This window comes from Erinaceus europaeus (genome assembly GCF_950295315.1).
Source record: "Erinaceus europaeus chromosome 6 unlocalized genomic scaffold, mEriEur2.1 SUPER_6_unloc_3, whole genome shotgun sequence".
Classification (NCBI taxonomy): Eukaryota; Metazoa; Chordata; class Mammalia; order Eulipotyphla; family Erinaceidae; genus Erinaceus; species Erinaceus europaeus.
Genome location: NW_026647136.1, coordinates 917,806 through 937,830, shown reverse-complemented (window position 1 = coordinate 937,830; position 20,025 = coordinate 917,806).

Genomic DNA, 20,025 nt, shown 5'->3' with positions numbered 1-20,025 from the left:
AATTCTGCTGTAATGCAACTCAACCTCAAATCTAAATGTGTCACTCCCAGGGGTGAAAGTGGAGCTAAAAGGGGGTCTGTTGCTAACTGGGCTTTGGAATCTCTGAATGTGCCACAGGGACACTCTCTGATTATGCTGAGAAGAGTCTTCAAGTCTTAGGAGACTAAAGTCCCTGAGTGTCAATCAGAAGCACAGGCCTCCCGGCCCCCAAACTGATGACTGGGTGAGAACAGAGACATCCCCCCGTTGGCAACCCCTTCCACCCCCAGTTCAGTGGCAGGTGAGGTGGCCTCCCCAGCACACTCCAGCCAAAGGTGATGGAGAGGCTACAGCACTTCAATCTCCCTAAAGCAGCCCAGGCAGAATCGATCAACACTGAAGACGGTTCTGCTGGCAATGGCCATATTGTTAATCCATACAATATTGCCACCACTGATAAATCATGGATTCTGAATCCCAAGACCTTCACCGAGAGCGAAAGGCTGATGGAGTCCCTCATCCAGGACTAGCCCAGAGTTTCCTGTGGTGGTGCAGGCAGGTCCCCTCTGCTTGCCACCTCGCCAGAGCTTGCCACCCCCTCCCCACCTCTTGCAACTCTTCTCTCCTTTAGGCTCCCCAAGTCTAATTAGTCCCAACACCCCGGTCGCATCGCGGGGGTGGGTGGTGGGGGTGGGGCGAGGCGGTGGGCAGCGGCCCCCCTACACACACACCCCAGCCAGCCCACCTGGGCGCACCCGCCGCACCCTGGCCATGGCGCGCAGGGCTGTGCTCATCACATCATTATTTCTCCCGCAAGAGAGGGAAGGGGCACAAGCAGCGACAGCCTCTGCCAGGGGAGGCTTGGTTACAAAATCCTGCGCTGGGTAGCGCCTCGCTTAGCAACCACCCCTAAAAAGGCCCGGCAAGCTCTCTTGCACTTGGAAAGGGGGGCGTCGGCCACCCCCTGCCGGCGCACGCCATCCCCCCACCCCAGTCGCTGCAGCCCAGGCCACCCCGCCCCAGCGACCCCACACCTCTCCTTTCCCGCGGGTCCCAGAGAGCGTCACCACACGGAACTGACCAAGGAGGTTGGGGGGGGGGTGCAATGTGCCGCCTGCCCCACCACCACCAAGGCGGCTGCCCCTTCTAAGCCAGAACCCGAGTCCCAGTCAGCATGTAGCCCTCTCGCCAGTCAGCCCCTCCATGGGTCTCCCGCCTACTGGGCTTACAAGGCCAAGGAGGGACAGTCGCACCTCCGTGCCGTCCCACTCGGCGCCCGCCGTGCACCCCAGAACCCAGGACCCAGGGACCCCGCCACGGTGCAGGACGCACGCGCTGGCTCCGGGCACTCAGTGCCGCCAGGGCGCGGGGCCACGCTGCCAACTCGCGGTCCCACGCACAGGTGCGGGGGGACCTCGCTCTGTCTCAGGAGCAGCGACCTACGCGCTCCCGCCCCCACGCAGTCTCGCGCAGGGTCCCCCGCCCACACCAGCGCGCTCTGCGGGGACCCTACCCCGCCACCCGCCACCCCCCTCCCCCGCACCGACCTGACCCGGCCCCGCAGTCGCACCTTCCTCAGCGTGCACATCCTCGAGTGCTCCAGGCTCAGCAGGTGCCGGGCCACATGGCTAGCGGGCCCCTAGGCAGGCTTCGTAGTCCTGTTGCCTCCGAGACTCGAGGCTCCCTTGGTCAGTCAGTCAGGGTTCCTGTCGGTCCAGCGCTCAAGCCCGGTTTCCTTCTGTGCCAGCGGCTGGCGCCTGCGCACTCAGCGCCCAGGGAGGCACCTGCACACTGGGGGGCAGCCAGTGCACGCTCCACCAGAGGGGCCAGCCCCCTGCGTGCCTAGGGGGACACTCAGCCCCTGGTGCCTCGCACCGCGCGCCCCAGCCCAGGCCCCTGGCCCGCCCTTCTTCACCCCACCCCCCGAGTCTCTCCAAACAGACAAATGTTGCGCAGGGACCCGTGGGTCAAGCGGGGACATGGGGACCTCGGAAGGCCCGGGCGCATGTCCCAAGGAGGCTGCGGCCTCCACCGCGGTGCGCTCCAGCCCAGCCCCGGGCGCTGCAAAGTTCCCTGCAGGACCGTGCAGCCCCGCGCCGGAAGGCCCGCTAGGGACCCAAAGCTCCAGCGCGCAGAGCTCCTGTGCACACAGAAGTCTTCACAGAGGCTGCTCTGCTCAGTGCACCAGAGGGAGAGAGGTAGTAAGGGAGGGAGGGAAGGCATGAGAGTGAGAGTGTGTATGCACACTGGGAGAGTACAGTGATCAAATTGAAGTTGGTGACCCATAGTTGAACTCAACATCTGGAAGTATCTCTTTGATTCCTGAAAAATGACTTGTTTCTAAGTGGTCCCAATGATTCTACCAGGACTTTGAAATGGTTTCTCTTTATGGGCAAATAATAGAAGGTGCAAGAAAAGGAAACTTAGGAAAAGACATTTAAGATTACTTCTAGTTAGTAAAATCATCAACTGCATTCTTGCTCTAAGTCCTTTTTGCTAGGGTGTACACTGAGTCTATTTCACTAGGTGTGCACACTGTCTCAGAAGGTGTGCACTGACCCCTTCTCACTAGGTTACACAGTGTCATCATATTAGGCATGCATATATGGTGTCAGCTTGATAGGTGTGCACAGTGTCATCTCAACATGTATGCACAGGAGTCTAACGACCTTCATCACCACTGCAGGCAGCACCATGGACAATGCATGGCACTTGCCATTCTGATCATCTATAGATTCTTGAAAGAAAGGAGCAAACCTCACAAATGGACATCAGAAATATAACTGACAGGGGAAATAATTCATCCATTACAGTCTAGCCCTTACCATGCCTGAGGACCTGTAGCAAATCTTCAATACACCCCAGTTATTATTGCATATATCATGTCCACAATTCAATCTGAATTGAATCTCCCTAAGTGGCTTGTGGGGGCTTCTGCATGGAGAATTGGCTCTAGGATCTGTGGGATTCATCTAGAATTCTCAAAGGCAGATGTGCAACTTATTCTCAGCTGAGGACACCAACATGACTTGAAAAAGAGCAACCATTTCTAACACTTTTTTTTCTTCTATGACAACCACTTCAGAACCTCATTTAACCTAGAAATAAAGCAGCAAGAAATCCTACTCACTGCCCTGCTTCCCGTGTAAGAGCTGAAAAAGTAGTAGTAGTCTCAGAGAAGCAGTGCACCCTTTAGGCAAAATCCAACAAATCCTCAGATCAGGAACTTTAATATTTGTACGCAGCAGATGAACACAGATACAGCAGAAGAAGGAGTCTGTGGCCAGGGGACAGGTCAGCACTGACCTAGACATCTACAAAAGTTAAAAAAAATTGTGTCAACAGAGAGTAGCACCACCGAGAAGCTGCAGCTGAGGGCATATTTCCACCTTCAGTTCTACTCCTCTGCTTCTATGGAGCCTTCTGGAGGGCACACCTTCCACAGAGATGCTGAGTGAGAGCCCACAGTGGGCCCATCAGTGCAAATGCATTCCGTTTTAAGAGTGGAGGAGATTAAGTCCACCCAGAGTGTAAAGAGAAAGGGCACAGCTATTGACTAATCTTCAAAAAGGGCACACAAGATAAAGCCATTCTCATTACTTCCTAGACATGTTCTATGCCCTCAATTTAAAACATGGGCATTTCAACAGGCCAATAAAAATAAAATACCATGATGTGGAGTGTGGTTCAAAAAGAGGAGAGATATAGACAGGCATGCAGATAGAGAGACACAGAAAGAGGAAGGAAACCTGGAGAAATATGAAAGTCTTCTATAAATTTCCAAAAAAGATGATGCTAAGCAACTGCTCTCAACCCCTGTCCCCTAAACCTGTAGCCTGGAAGGCACTGTCCAGTACAGCTTTGGGGGTGTAAGGGGGCTATGCTCACAGAGGAATGAGTGCACTTTCCATGTAAACATGTTGAGCTCCTCTCATGAGCTGAACAAGAAAAAGGAGGAGACACAGCATAACAGAAGGAAAATGAGGAGGCACCACCCTGCACTTGTGAAGTCTCATTTACCTTCCAAGTTCAAATATCTAGAAAACGATTAAATCATAAAACCTAACAAGAAACACTAAAGTGCTATTCCACATTATACAACATGTTTCTTTCAAAGAAGGTCCAGAAATCACCCCTTTCCCCCATTCAATTACCAACCACCTGGCTAAGTGCATACATTACCGTGCTCAAAGATCTGGGTTCAAACCCCTGGTCCCCACCTGCAGAAAGGAAGCTTCATGAGTAGTGAAGTAGAACTGCAGTTGTCTCAACTGGTAGAGCGCCAGACCTGCATGCCTAAGATTCCTGGCTTGACTCCTGGCAGCATATGTGCCAAAGTGGTGCTCTGGTGTTTCTCCACCCCATCTCATATGAAACTCTCTCTCAAGTATAATAAATAAAAAATGAACCTTGAAAAATGGTTTAAGGATCTGGGGATATAATTCACCAGGTAAAGCGTGTGCCTTGTTATGTGCGCACAGTTCAGGTTTGAGTCCTGGAACTGCCTGGGAGATGCTACAGCACTAGAGGAAGACCTGGTGCTGTGGTGTTTCTCTATCTGAAAGAAAAAGGGGGTTGGGTGGTGGTACAGCAGGTTAAGTGCAGGTGGCTCCAAGTGCAAGGACCTGCGTTAAGGATCCCAGTTTGAGCCATCAGCTCTCCACTTGCAGGGGAGTCGCTTCACAGACGGTGAAGCAGGTCTGCAGGTGTCTGTCTTTCTTTCCTCCTCTGTCTTCCCCTCTTCTCTCCATTTCTGTCTGTCCAGTCCAACAATGATGACATCAATAACAACAACAGTAATAAATACAACAATAAAACAAGGGCAAAAAAATGGAAAATAAATTAATTAATTAATAAATGTATTTTAAAAAAATTTTTTATTTATTATTTATTCCCTTTTGTTACCCTAGTTGTTTTATTGTTGTAGTTATGATTGATGTCGTTGTTGTTGGATAGGACAGAGAGAAATGGAGAGAGGAGGGGAAGACAAAGTGGAGGAGAGAAAGATAGACACCTGCAGACCTGCTTCACCGCTTGTGAAGCGATTCCCCTGCAGGTGGGGAGCCGGGGGCTCGAACCGGGATCCTTCAGCCAATCCTTGTGCTTTGCGCCACCTGCGCCCAACCCACTGCGCTACCACGGACTCCCAATAAATAAATATTTTTTAAAAAGAAAGAAAAAGGAGCCCAGTTTGGTGAAATCATGCATGTAGAAGGCCCTGTCTCCTAAAAAAGAAATTGTGCAAAATATCATATGCTTGGAATTTCACAAATAGCAGCAGGGCATAGTAATCAGGAAAAGATGCAAGAGGAAAGCATGCTCGTGCTCACAACTTCTGCTTTTTGCAGACTGGATTTTAAAGTTTCTGAATATTGAAAATAGAACATATTTTGACTTTATTATTATTTTACTATTATTTTTTCCCATTAGGGGGAATGGGAATGGGAGACAAGAGATCATTTCCAATTTTAAATACTGGATGTTGAGAGGTTGTTTTTCACTACTAATGAACACTCATGCTGATGGTTTTCCAGTTGATGTATGGTGGTGTCTGTGCAGCTGTTTGTTCCAGGATCAAGTTTCTGCTGTAAATAGGAGATTCTGGGATGAACAGACATAGGACATGTTTTGTGGGTCTGCAAATTGGGAGGGAGTTAAGACACAGCTGTATGGTCAGGGCCACACATGCACGTAGGACCTTTCTTTGTTGGGGCTGTTTGAAATCAGATGTCTGCTCATCTCTATTTCTGATATACAAAGGCTGGGTCTGAGGGATGGACAGTAGCACAGCAGGTTAAAAATAACAACAACAAAAAAAAGAGGGGGAAATGGCCTCCAGGAGCAGTGGATTTGAAGTGCAGGCACCAAGCCCCAGAGATAACCCTGGAGACAAAAAGAAAAATAAAGAAAGGTTGGGTACTAATATGCAATTCCTGCAAACTCCTGCTCAGAGATTCCTGTCAAGCCCTGTGTGTCAGCAGCCAGAACACTTCCTCTTTTCACAGTAGCTACTTCCTCCTGCAGACAACTCTCTCATGTGCTGTGGTTGCCTTCTATTTATGTCTCTAGTAGAGACATGAGCAATGCACACATTCAGTGAATGCTGGATCTATAGAAGCAGATGGATTCTGCTGCCTTCATTCTTTTAGAAGGTGAGGGGCCGTGTGGCTTTGCTTTCAACCCTCTCTGATTCTATCAGTGTAAAAATAAGATACCAGGATTGTTGTGTATGGGAGTCAGGACTCTTTCTGCAACTCATGTAAATACATCAGTGTCCTGAACTGAAATGCACAATAAAGTCAGGACTCACAGTGAATCCATTCTTCTAGAAACACAATGTAGAAACTGGAATAACAAATGAGGGAAATATAACACACTTCTGAGGGAAGAAAAAAAATACCAAACAGACAAAGGTAATTTCATGGAGTTCCATGCACTGCAGTTGTGCTGTTCACTTAGGTGTACATTGGAGGTCATTCAAATTAGGGTTAAATGATGTGTGGAACGAATCTCGGTGTGAGATGGTCTTCTTCTTCTCAGTACCACTAGGTGGGAGCCTCCTAGCTGCCCCATGGTACGAATGCAGCAAAACTAATGCTGATTTGCCCTTATGGGTTTCTTTTTTCAAGAGAAAAGGATCTTCTCCTTTAAGACACATTCTTGAAGGATAAAGCAAAGGAATATGACCAGGGTTTCAGATCCACCCCGCCCTGCCCTGTGGAATAACACAACTGGCAGAAAAGCTTCAGGGCCTGAGTTCCTCAGGGCACTAGGCTCTGGGACAGGTGGCCAGCAGGTTCTTACCTCTCTGCCTTCTGCAATTTCCCTGTTTCATTTACACCACAGCAAGGAGTATTCTCTTCCACAAAGACAAAAAAAAAAGGTGTGCTTCTCCAATCACTCACCAACACTTTCCTTTTACCATATAGTTGTTTTTCAGAGCCTAGAAGTATATTGCTGTTTTATTTAGCTCATCTACTTGCTTTTTTATGCTTATCAATGATTTAATAGTGATTTACAAAATTAAAAGATAATAGAGGTAAAATTCCACACTGTTCCTACCTACCACCAGAGTTATGGGTCCCCACAGCCCTCCAGTGGAAATTATAATAGTTCTCCCAAAGTCACAGATATGGATTGACTATATATTTTTATGGATTTTTTAGTGATTAATATTGATTTACTAGATTGTAAAAGGTATAATTGTAATAGGAGAATAATTCCATACAGCTTCCATCAATAGAGTTCTGTGTCCCATCTCCTCTATTGGAAACTTTCCTATTGTCTCTCCATCTGGGAGTATGGACCAAAATTCTTTTTTGGGGTACAGAATGTGGACAGTCTGGTTTCTGTAATTGTTCTCTGCTGGCCATGGACTCTGGCTTCTGTAATTGTTCTCTGCTGGACATGGACACTGACATGTTGATCCATGCTCCCAACCTTTTCTATCTTTCCCTAGTGGGTTAGGGCTCAGGAGAGATGAGGTTACAGGATACATTTATGAGGCCATCTGCCCAGGGAAGGACTGACTATTATCTATCATCCAATCTATCTATCTATCTATCTACCTACCTACCTATCTCTATATATTTTGACCATTTATATTCACTTATATGACCTTGTCTTCTCTTCCTTTCTAAGTCACACTTACACACATTACTATTACCATTCTAAGTCACACCTACACCCATTACGACTTCCAAATTTTCATTTTATTCTTCCCTCTCAGATAAGCAAAACACTGCCTGACTTCCTCTGGTGATTTCCAGATATTTTCCCTTCAGTGATGGGGAAAAAACAAAGATTCCTGGTGACAAACATTTCCTGGCCTGATGGAATTGGGGTTCAATGTTCTCTGGTCATCTTCCCTTCACATCCCCCCACTGCTGGAAGTATGAACCCCAAATTCTTTTTGAGGTGCAGAAGGAAGGAGCTCTGGCTTTCATGATTGCTTCTCTACTGGCCAGGGATGTTAGCTAGTTGATCCATATCCCCAGCCTGTCTCTATCTATCCCTAATAAGGGAAGACTATGGAGAGGTGTAACTCATCCATTTGTTTTCTCTATCTATCACAAATGAGTGAAATCACGAGGCATTTGTCTTTCTCCACCTAAACATAATATCTACAAAGTCTATCCAGGCTACTGCAAACAGCAGGCCTTCTTTTCCTTTGATTTGAATATATATTGTGTATGCAGACTACATTTTCATTATCCACTCCCCTCTCTATAGGCAATAGGTTGTTTTCAGTTCTCACATATTGTAAATAGTACTGAAATGAACATGGAGATGTAGGTGGCTCTTGAATTACTGTTTATGCTTTTTTTTCAGGTAAGAAACCTGAAGGAGGATAACTGGATCATATACAACATATATGTTTAATTTTTTTTTGAGGATTACACACCTCTTTCCACATGTTTTGAAAGAACGGGAGCTGGGTTAGACAGAAAGACAGCTCAACAGATTGGGCACATACCTTGCCATACTTGCAGCCTGGGTTCAAGCTTGAATACCCCATGGTAACAGTATGGCCCCAGGGAAAGCTCTGGTTCTGTGGTAAGTCTCTCAATCTATCTCTTCCTCTCCCTCTCTTTCTTTGTGTGTCTCTCTAACTGGATTAAAAGCTATTCGAAACTGAAGTTGTATCTGTATGAGATTCTGAGTATAAAGAAAAAAAGTGAAGCATGTGGGTATTACCATGAATTGACTTGCTGGAGTTTCAGAAATGACTAACCTCACCATCTTCTTTACCTTACAATCTAGGAGACCTTGGCATCAACAGCCTGACTAGATATGTTACCATCCTCTGAACAAAAATAGTCACTGACAGATGCCCGTAAATCATCTGGACTGATCCCAAGTGAAATACTCCAACAACTCACCATAAATTGAAAATGTTCATGGTCATTCATTTCAAATGCACACCTTCTCCTCTTCTGATCTATAGTCATCCACAACACATTGGTGACAAGCCAAAACAGTTTTAATAGACACTAATATTTTAATAAATGAACTAGTGGACTCTCTAGAAGAGAAGGTTCATTTGAACTAATCCTAAGTCATGGCCTTGTCACTATGTAGCTGCAATTACATGAGAATTTGTGTAATACACTACAGCAGAGGATATGAACAAAACATTCATCTCAGAGGAGATCTAAAAGGCTAACAAACATATAAAAAACTGCTCTAGGTCACTTATTGTCAGAGAAATGCAAATTAAGACAACACTAAGATATCACCTCACTCCTGTAAGAATGGCATACATCATAAAGGACAGCAGCAACAAATGCTGGAGAGGTTGTTGGGACAGAGGAACCTTTTTGCATTGCTGGTGGAAATGTAAACTGGTACAGCCTCTATGGAGAGCAGTCTGGAAAACTCTCACAAGGATAGACATGGACCTTCCATATGATCCAGCAATTCCTCTCCTGGGATTATACCACAAGGACTCCATAACACCCAACCAAAAAGAGGTGTGTACTCCTATGTTCATAGCAGCACAATTCATAATAGCTAAAACCTGGAAGCAACCCAGGTGCCCAACAACAGATGAGTGGCTGAGAAAGCTGTGGTATATATACACAATGGAATACTATGCAGCTACCAAGAACAATGAACCCACCTTCTCTGACCCATCTTGGAAAGAACTAGAAGGAATTATGTTAAGTGAGCTAAGTCAGAAATATAAAGACGAGTATGGGATGATCCCACTCATCAATAGAAGTTGAGGAAGAAGATCTGAAAGGGAAACTAAAAGCAGGACCTCCCAAATTGTAAGTAGGGCACCAAAGTAAAAACCCTGTGGTGAGGGGTAGACATGCAGCTTCCTGGGCCAGTGGGGTGTGGGAGTGGGTGGGAGGGATGGGTCCCAGTCTTTTGGTGGTGGGAATGGTGTTTATATACACTCCTAGTAAAATTTAGTCATATAAATCACTAGTTAATTAATATGAGAGGGGGAAAATTAATTGTATGTCTCGAAGATTTTTAAAACACAGACTGAATCTTTTTAATATATAGGCTGTATATTTGATAGGTGGACTCTCTCAAAAGCCTAGACCAAGTAGATCAGAAGCAACCAATAGCACAGCTATATACAAGATACTGCGTACTGTACAGCAAACCATAACAAAAGGCCTTTTCAAAGTTAAGCCAATTACCAAATAATGTGATGATAACAGTAACTATCGATTGTCTTTTTGAACCCTAAGACAGCAGGAACCTCACATCTCCACTATAGAGCCTCTACTTCCCCCAGTCCTGGAACCCTTGGATAGGGCCCACTTTCCCGTATGCCTCTCCCAATCCGTATAAAATAATATTGCATCTGCCAATCACTACCTAATCAACACAGCGATGCTTCACTTCAGACTGTGTCCAAAGACTTCACATGTGGAATGACAACCCTTCAGCTTCATTACTCAGGTGAGACCTTTCCATTCATAGTATATCTAATTCCATCTCAGGTGGTTCACTTTCCAACAATGTCCCAAAACCTAGATATACACCAGTTTCTGTGAGAGAAAGCATATGTTTACATGTATCCATAAACTTCTGCAAAATATATACCTGAAAGCAGAAGTACACTAGAGTTTGCAGTGAGTATCCCCTAACACTTCCTCTCCACTATTCCAAGCTTTGGGTGCATGATTGCTCAACAATTTGTTTGGCTTTGTATGTTTGGCTTTGTATGGGGAAGGCAGAGAGGGGGTGAGAAAGATAGACACCTGCTTCACCACTTGCAAAGTGACCCCCCTTTAGGTGGGGAGCTGGGGACTCAAACCTGTATCCTTACACTGGTCCTTGTGCTTTGTGCCATTTGCGCTTAACCTGCTGCACTACTGCCCAGCACCCTCACTATAAATGTTTTAAGCACATGTCTAAGTTGCACAGTGAACATTTAAAAGTGATTTCACAATAATCCTGTGCGTATTTTGAGGCAAATCCATGGCAGGCACCCACACATACAGTGTTTTGCATTCAAGCACTTTCGAGAGCCTGCTGCCTAGACAGTCAAGTTGAAGCACTCCTTTCCCAGCAAAACTGAAAATCTTCCTGATGGCAAGTGGAAATATGCTCCTTGGGCACCTGTGTGTGTGTGTAGGAGTTACTGACAGGTTGCCTTGCAGGGAATGAGACCCACTGTCTCAAAGACTAGCTGAGGGGAGCGATGGAGCACAGCCGTCTCAGCTTTCTCTCATCTGTCAGTGAGCACTAGGAAGACAAATAGCATCTGCCAGTAGAACTGGGGGAGCAGCTTCGTGGGCCTTTGCATTAGCAAGGACAAGAAACTGGATTTAAGCCCCATCGTCTGCACAGTGATGTGGTCCTGAGAGGAGGAGAGCCTATCATTCTTTCCATTCACATGATAGTGCCCTAAGAGATAGATGACCTGGCAGAGCTCTCAAAATCAATATGACAGCAGAGAAACTCTCAATTTTATCATGACTACTGGCTCTTATCCACTGAGCTGAAATACTCAAGAACCAATTTATTTATATATTTTATAACCTCAGGTGCTATCGCAAAGGCAAACAAATTTAGACTTCTGAGTTACAAAAAATAAAAACACACAAAACAAACAAACAAACAAAACAAAAAGAAAACCCACACGGTACTCACACACCAAATTCCTGATAAATGAGGAAATGTGCACAGGGTCTGGGTGGTGGCACACCTGCTTAAGCGAACATGCTACTGTGCACAAGAACTCAGGCTCAAGGCCCTGGTCCTCATCTGCATGGGAAAAGTTTCCTAGTGGTGAAGCAGGGCTGCAGCTGTCTGCCTCCCTCTCTATCTCCTCATTCCCTCTTGATGGCTCTCTGTCTCTATCCAGTAAATAAATAAAGATAATTTACAAAAAATTAAAAAAAAGAAAATGTGTACAGAGCCAGAGGACACTCTATTAAACAAATAAGAAAGTACAACTGGGAGTGTGTATCGACCTGCCAACCCCATGTCTCGCGGAGAAGCAATTACAGAAGCCAGAACGTCCACCTTCTGCACCCCACAGTGATCCTGGGTCCATACTCCTAGAGGGATAAAGACTAGGGAAGCTTCCAATGGAGGGGATGGGATATGGAACTCTGGTGGTGGGAATTGTGTGGCATTGTGCCCCTCTTCAATAAGGTCTTGTTGATCATTATTAAATCAATAAAGTACAGAAAAGAGAAATGAGGTTGGAGAAGGTACCAGTGATTTAACAGTTGTTACCATCTAATCTCACTTAAGACACTGAGAAAAAAATGACACAGTTTCTGCTCAACAGAAGTTTACAATTCAGATGTAATAAATTATAATTTATTTAACATCCAAGCAGCAATGATTATAAAGAATTAGTATTGGGCTACCAACCAATGAAATTCAGGATGCTGACAATACAATGGGCAAAAAAAAAAATTCTAATGGGTCTGAAAAGAGAAGAGTACCAAGCCTCCTTTAAAAAAAATTTAAAATTTCCTCAAAGAATAATAAAAGTAAGAAAAGCACACGTCATAATGAGTTCCCGGAAACTGCATACGGTAACCTGACCTCCAAACCCAGCATCACCTCAGACACCTGCATAGCAGCACTCAGGGCTCCTCCTGTCTCCTTCAGGTCCCTGCTCAAAAGTTCAGATGCTTTTTGCCTATTTTGTACTTTGTGCAAATAGAAATGTTTGATGGGATCCTCATTCTCTTAAAGGATGTTATGACATTCATCCAATGTTTGCCATGCACATGTACATTTGTCTTTCCATCACTGTAGATTATTCCACTGTGGAATTATCCCATCATCCACAATGATCCGGATGACAGTAGAGCTGACACAGTTTCTAGTTCTGGCCGCTTTGCAAAGATGCCACTAACTCGATGTCTGGGGATGGGGTGTGAGGGCGGGGGAGGAAGCCTGTTCGCCTACCTTTCTGCAGCCTCTTCTCTGGGTTTGCGTCTCCCAGCGCTGCGCCGGCCTGGTTGCGGCCGCACTTCTGTCCCAGGCCCAGCTGGTGCGGTCACTGCAGGCTGTGGACGGAGAGAGAGGTTGTCAGCGGATGAGGGTGAGCAAGAGCCACGTGTGTGACCACACGAAGGGCAGCGGTGACTCTGCTCCAGGCCGAAGGCAGGTGGGGGGGGAGGGGCTGCAGCTCTCCATCACCCTCACAAGGAGAAGGGCCCAGCTCCACCCAGCGCCCTGCAGTATTACAAAAAAATATTGGGTGCCGGGCAGTAGCACAGCGGGTTAAGCGCACGTGCAGCAGAGCGCAAGGACTGACATAAGGACCCTGGTTCGAGACACTGGCTCCCCACTGGCAGGTAGGTCTCTTCACAGGCGGTGGAGCAGGTCTGCGGGTGTCTTTTTCTTTTTACTTTTTTAATTATCTTTATTTATTGAATAGAGACAGTCAGAAATCGAGCACTGCTTCACCACTTGTGAAGTTTTCCCCTGCAGGTGGGGAGTGGGGGCTTGAACCCAGGACTTTGTGCATTGTAACATGTGCGCTCAACCAGGTGCGCCACCACCCGGCCCCGGTGTGCAGGAATCTCTCTCTTTCTCTCCCTCTCTCTGTCTTCCCCTCCTCTCTCCATTTCTCTCTGTCCTATCCAACAATGATGACATCAATAACAACAATAATAACTATCAAAATAAAAAACAAGGGTAACAAAAGGCAAAACTAAATCAATATTTAAAAAAAGAGGAAGCGAGGCAGACACCAGCCACATTGCTTCATCACTTGCAAAGCTTTCTCCCTGCAGGTGGGGAGCAGGGGCTCGAACACGGGTCCCTGCACACTGTAACATGTGCGCTCAGCGTCCTGATTTTATTAAGCAAGTTCCCCCCACACAGTGGAAGCAGTGACATTTTAGTTCAGAGTCTCCAGGGTGTTCTCTGACGGCACTTGTGTATTTATGTATTTACTGAAGCTGAGCCCCCCCAACCCGCAGTGGGTCCGGGGCTTGAACCTGGGTCCTTGCTCGTGGTTCCACGTGCGCTTAGCCAGGTGCAGCAGTGTGCAGCCGCCCAGCGGCATTTCCTGAAGGTCACAGGCACAGGGCACACATGGCTGCTTCCCTGACACGTGCCCTGCGGTCTCCACCCTCAGGAAGCCCAGGCAGGGGTTGTGGGGCTTCTTGCCAGAGCTGCCAGCAAAGGCGCGGGCTTTGCGGTGAGGGCAGGGGCAGAGCTCTCGCTGTGAGCATTCTGGGGGCTGTCTCCTGGAAGGGGCCCAAGCAGGAGCTGCAGACCAGGCGTGTGTGAAAGTCACGGGTCTGTCCTCAGCTGCACACACGTGTCCAGCACCTGCTGGGAGCCATTGGGGCTTGGAAGTTGGCCGCAGGGGCTGAGGTGGGACTCACTCACCAATGGGGAATGCCCAGATTTTGCCCCTGGCCTGCTTGTACTTTGTGTTTATAATCTGCCTGTGATGCATTTGTAAGTGGGCGGCAATACAGGACAGAAAGACTGAAAATATAGGGGGCCAGGCGGTGGTGCAGTGGGATAAGCCCACTTGGCACCAAGCTCAAAGCTCCTGGTTCAAGCCCCCAGCTCCCCACCTGCAGGGGAGTCGCTTCAGGGGTGGTGAAGCAGGTCTGCAGGTGTCTGTCTTTCTCTCCCCCTCTCTGTCTTCCCCTCCTCTCTCCATTTCTGTCTGTCCTATCCAACGACAGCAATAACAACAACAATGGATTGAAACCCCAGTGATAACCCTGAAGGCAAAACAGCAACAACAACAACAACAAACCTGAGACTGTAATAAAGGATTAGGAAGTGTAGAAGGTCTGAAGCAGTGCAGGTGTGTAGTGCAGGCTGGTCTTCCCGGGTGAGCAAGGGACGACAGGTGGAGCCGGTGAAGGCCGGGCTGAACCTTTACTGAGAAGGCACTTCTGTAACCCCACTAGCTCCTGTCTCCTAGAGGATCCCCACACCCTCAGTGGGGTCTCTTATGTGGAGGCTCAACTTTCCCAGGCACAGCTCTGCAGGAAAGATGACAGTAACCAGATAAGGCAACCATACCCTGAGCAGTGGGTCCAAGTCCCACCCCTTAACCTGCAGCCTCTGCTTCTGCTTTTTGCTCTCCATCCTGTGCCCCATATAAGCCAGTGCTTCCCCTCCATCCTGTGCCAGACTTATCAGAAAGATGTGAGCCCCTGGCCCAAGCAGGAATAAAAGGCTCCTTTCCTCCTACACCCACCTGGGCTTCGGTCGTCTTGATTATTAACAGAGTTCCTCAGCATCCTCTCCCTTGTTCAGTCCACAGACCTGCAGTGCAGCCCTGCTGTCATGGGGCACATGGCCCAGGGAGGGGCTGGGCTCCGGGCTGGGTGGCTGTGATGGCTCTGATGGAGCAGGGTTCAAGCCTCCGTTCCTCACCTGCAGGAGGAAAGTTTTGCAAGTGGTGAAGCAGGTCTGCAGGTGTCTCTCTGTCTCTCTCCCTCTCCCTCTCCTCCTCTCAATTTCTCTCTTTCTCTATCCAATAACAAATCAATAGAATTAAAAATTGCTGAATGCCTCTAGCTGAGCCGTAATATCAATCTACATGTACTTTCTATCTCTGATTCTTATTTAACATTATGCACTGTCATAAGTTGATCATTCACAATTAAAATATGTGAATGGACCTATTAGTAGAATCTGGTTTCTAGGTACTGAAGAACACTGAGTGATTTTTGTTTATTTTGCTGCTATGTGTAGGGGATGAGTGCCCTCAGGTGGCTGAATCCCAAAACTGCAGCTAAAGCAAATCTGCCTGAACCTTTTGGAGGTGAAGTTCTAGAGTTCAATCCTGGTAGCCCCTGTGATGACTGGTTGTTTCTCTGTCTCCTCCTATCTTTCTCATGAATAAAGAAATTCTTTAAAAAAACAAAACTGGGAGTTGGGCGGTAGCGCAGCAGGTTAAGCGCAGTTGTTGTGAGGCGTAAAGAGCCAGACTCGAGCCTCTGGCTCCCCACCTGCAGGGGGGTTGCTTCACAGGCCAGGCGGTGAAGCAGTTCTGCAGGTGTCTATCTTTCTCTCCCCCTGTATTCCCCTCCTCTCTGTTTCTCTCTGTCCTATCTAACAGCAATAACATCAATAACAACAACAAGGACAACTAAAGGGAAAGTAAATAAATATAAAAAATAAAAAAACAAAATGAAGGGATCTATTCTAGGCTACATCAAGTCCTCTAATGTTTACTTGAATGTACACTTTTTACACTACAGTTGAAGGTCATCAAAGAATATCAACTCTTTTGCCATTCCACTTGCCAAGTGACATTCCCTTTGTACATACACACACACACACACACACACACACACACACACACACACACACACACTTCTGCTCCTGGACATAGTGTGTCTCTGACAGCATCCATGTAAATATCCTACTGTGATACTTACTCTTTAGGATTATATGACCACTGCTTGAAATGGGGGCAAGGCTTGTTGCATCTCTATTATTTCTAATAAATGCATGGCAGTTGGGTGGAGGGTAGATAGCACAATGTTTATGCAAACAGACTCTTGTGCCTGAGGCTCTAAAGTCCCAGGTTCAATTCCCCACACCACCGTAAGCTAGAGCTGAACACTGTACTGGTTTAAAAAAATGCATGGGAGTCTATAGTTATCAGAACAAAATTTCAAAGGACTAATTAAAAAACTCAAAGCTGAAGATGCAAATTGCTTCAGGGACTCAGTATGTCAGCTGGTCAGTTATGACACTGACCTTTGTCCTCTGACATCACAGACCAGTGGCCTTGGCTACAGTGGAATCTTCAGTCTTAGAGACTGAGTTGACAGTGCACACAATGCTATATGTTCAGCTCTCTCTTTAGCGTCGAGTGAAGAGTAGAGGATGTTTGCGTCTACCAGAAAGTCTTCATGGCTTTCAGAGTGTCTGGGCTGGCTGCCCTGCCTAAGGTAGAGTCTGTTCACATGCCCTGTGTGACCGGCAGAGCAGGAGGAGGGCAGTCCCAGGACGTGCTCTGTGTGATGCCCACGGACAGAATCCTCAGCTTCAGCCCTGGTCTCATGAACAGTTACTTGTGCTCATGAGATTCCCTCCTGCTGATGCCAGAGAGCAGACTTGACCTGCTAGGATCAGAGTCCTGTGGGCTTACTCAGGGCACAGCCAAGGAATAGCTTAGTACTTCCTTGAGTTGAGAAACATTTGGATGTTTGATTTATTATCTGCTGATCTTGGGATTCCTAACTCCCTCAAGCCCAAAGTGATGACTGAGTTAAGATTAGAGTCAGTTTTCCAGAATCCTGTTATCTAAGGGTGTATGTTAACCTGAGACCACAGTGAAATGACCTCTTCACACTCTTGGATGTCTTGTAATCTGCAATTTGACCTCTATAAGGTCATATATCTGTTTACGTTATTTTTTTTATTATTGCGAGAGAGAGAGAAACAGAGACAGAAGCAGAAGAAAGAGAAAGTGAAGGGGTGAAGGAGATGGGGAAAGGAAGAGGAAGAGGAAGGAGAAGAGGGAGGGGAAGGAGACAGCCAGAGAGTCACTGGCATATGCAAAACTTGGGATGACACTTGGGGCTACATGATTTTCAGTTCAATTAGACACTGTGCTATGGACCTGAGTTGCTTGTTTGAAACATTTGTCATTTCTCCTTTGTCCTCTAACTGTTCCTTCATTTAGTGGAGGGGCAGTTTGTTGACACGGGGTAAGATTTCTCATCGCCCAGTGAGACGTGTCTGCAGAACACTCTCCTCCCCACTCAGCTCCTCTCCCAGCATCAAGCACCAGGACCCCAATAACCTCACTCCCCCTCACTCCCTCTTAGTGTCTCCTTTCTACCAGATCCTGCTGAGACTCTGCTGCTTCCTTGTCCCCTGACACTAAAGTGACAGACCCTGTGCCCTGTCCTTCAAGCTGCCGTCCATCTCCACTGGCCCTGAGTGACCTCAACTCTCACAGGACCTCTGTGTAGCTCAGGACTCCTGAATCAGGGTGCTGAGTCCTTCCGGGGGACCGAGACTCCTCTGTAATGCTTGTGAGTGTTGACATTAGCACGAGTCCCTGTGTCCCACTTGCCCATTGACAAGCTGCCCTGGGGGTCTGCTGTGTTGCAGGTCTTCTGTGGAGGAGAGCGACCTAAAAGAGAGGAACATCCCAGTGTTGCCTCATGGCCGCACCCTGCTCAGTGGCCCTGGAAAATTCCTGAAGAGGCAGAGGTGGCAGAAAAGGCAGCTGATCTTATATTCCAACGTGCTGCTCATCTCCAACACAAAGTACGTACCTGCTCCCCCTGCTCCTGACCCCGCAGCTGCCTCTTCTCTGCTGCCCTAAGGACAGAAGAGGTGGCTGTTCTGCGAGGTTTCTGTCCAGCACTGGGTGCGCGTCTGAGGGGAAGCAGGGAGACTGGGCAGGGGCAGTGTCCTGGGGAAGGGCAGCCAGAGTGGAGAGGCTAAAGGAGAGATGCAGAGACAGAGCCCAGGGGGACCAGCCTGGAGGACCCTCCCCTGGCCTGCTCTTCCTTCAGGTGTCTGCCCTTCCAGCTCTGCCCGAGGGAGGCAGGACAAGGCACAGCCAGTCCCTGCTTCCAAGGACTCACAGACACTCACACTGAATTTCTGCAAAGTGTTTGCATTCACAGCCTGCACATGGAGACAGGGACCTGGGACTGAGGGAATGAATGATTCATTCACTGACTGAATTTATTCTCTTGTGACAAGAGGCAGTGAATTCAGTGAGTGGAAAACACTGTTGAGCAAAGTCCTCCTCATTTTTTTTTTTTTACCAGAGCACTGCTCAGCTCTGGCTGATGGGATGCAGGGGTGAACCTGGCACTTTGGAGCCTCAGGCATGCGAGTATCTTTGCATAACCATTATAGTATCTACCCACCACCCTCAAATTTCTTTTTAAGTACCTGAGAGACAAAGAGGAGATTGGGAAGGGAACAGAGAGGAGAGACACCCAGTCACAGCTCCCATTGTGCAGTTCCCTTTGCTCCTGGTCCATGGTCCTTCTCATGGTACATGAGCCTCTGCCTGGTTTAGGTGGGCACAGTACTAAAGCAGATTTTCATGTTTTGCCAGACTCTAAGTGGGATAATTATGAATACAAATTCATGAAAGCAAATTTTCAATAACTTAAGCTTTAAAGGCATGAAATACCCTTAGAAACTGAGACTGGGTGGCTGCGTGGTGGTGGCACACCTGGTTGAGCATTCATGGCCTAAGACCCAGGTGCAATCCCCACTCCCCATCTGCAGAGGGAAAGATTCATGAGCAGTTAGCAAGGCTGGAGGTTTCATTCCTGTCTTCCACTCAGTCATCTTACCATCTTAATTCTCTCAGTCCTTTAAAACAAAACAAAACAGGGAGTCAGGCGGCAGCACAGCGGGTTAAGCACAGGTGGCACAAAGTGCAAGGACCAACATTAGGATCCTGGTTCAAGCCCCTGGCTCCCCACCTGCAGGAGAGTTGCTTCACAAGCGGTGAAGCAGGTCTGCAGGTATCTATCTTTCTCTTCCCTCTATCTTCCCCTCCTCTCTCCATTTCACTCTGTCCTATCCAACAACAATATCATCATCAACAACAACAATAATAACCACAACAATAAAAAAACAAGGACAAGAAAAGGGAATAAATACATAAATAAGTATATATTAAAACAAACAAACAAAAACCAGGAAAATGACCCACAAAAACAGTGGATTCATCATGTAGCCACCAAGCCACAGTGATAACCTCAGTGGCAATTAAAAATAATAGATATGCAAAATTCAACTTAATTGTTTGGGACTCATAGAAAATATACTTTTAAACTTTTAAAAAAATTATCTTTATTTACTTATTGGATAGAGACAGCCAGAAATCGAGAAGGAAGAGGATGATAGGGAGGAGAAAAAGAGAGTCACCTACAGCCCTGCTTCACTACTTGCGAAGCTTTCCCTCTGCAGGTGGGGACGGGGCTTGAACCCGGGTCCTTGCGCACTACCGCCCAGCCCAGAAAATATTCTTAATAATTTTTTTTTTATTTAAAGAAAGGATAATTTAACAAAAACATAGGGTAGGAGGGGTATGATCCCACTCATCAACAGAAGTTGAGTAAGAAGATCTGAAAGGGA